This window comes from Penaeus monodon, chromosome 33 (genome assembly GCF_015228065.2).
Source record: "Penaeus monodon isolate SGIC_2016 chromosome 33, NSTDA_Pmon_1, whole genome shotgun sequence".
Classification (NCBI taxonomy): Eukaryota; Metazoa; Arthropoda; class Malacostraca; order Decapoda; family Penaeidae; genus Penaeus; species Penaeus monodon.
The window spans coordinates 35,372,639-35,373,135 of record NC_051418.1 but is presented as its reverse complement, the minus strand read 5'-3'; the positions used below and the strand labels follow the sequence as shown (position 1 = coordinate 35,373,135).

General features: G+C 34.4%; 1 long non-coding RNA gene across 1 annotated transcript in view; it reads left to right on the top strand.

Annotated features, from left to right (window-relative positions):
• LOC119594430 overlaps positions 1–497 on the top strand; it is a 1,717-nt gene extending 1,220 nt beyond the window's left edge. The window contains exon 2 of the long non-coding RNA XR_005230618.1: positions 232–497. This is a non-coding gene — a long non-coding RNA (uncharacterized LOC119594430). The remainder of the gene's footprint in view (positions 1–231) is intronic.

Sequence of the window (497 nt, the reverse complement as noted above, 5' to 3'; positions counted from 1 at the left end):
TTTACCCACTGAATACACAGTACTCATCTATTTAATTAAAAATGCTCATCTATTTAAAACATGATACTCATATATTTAATTCATAATATTCATCTTTCAATACATATTTCTCACCCTTTTAATGCATAATAGTCATCTGTTTCACATATAAGACTCATCAATTTAATTTATAATACTCACCTAATCAATAGATGATACCCACCTATTCATAACTTTACTTAATATCTACAGGTGCGATTTTGAATAAGGACCCGGGTTCACTTCGCAATGCTTTGGATAGTGTTTGAAGCAAGTATTTGAAGCAAGTATTTGGAGCAAGCAATCGAAGTCAGCATTTGAGGCAGACGTGTGAAACAAGCATTTGAAGCAAGAATTTGCAGCAAGCGTTTGAAGCAAGTATTTGAAGCAAGAATTTGTCGCAAGGATTTGAAGCAACCATTTGAAGCAAGCGTGTGAAACCAGCTTCGAAGCCAAGCGTTTGAAACAAACATCTGAAG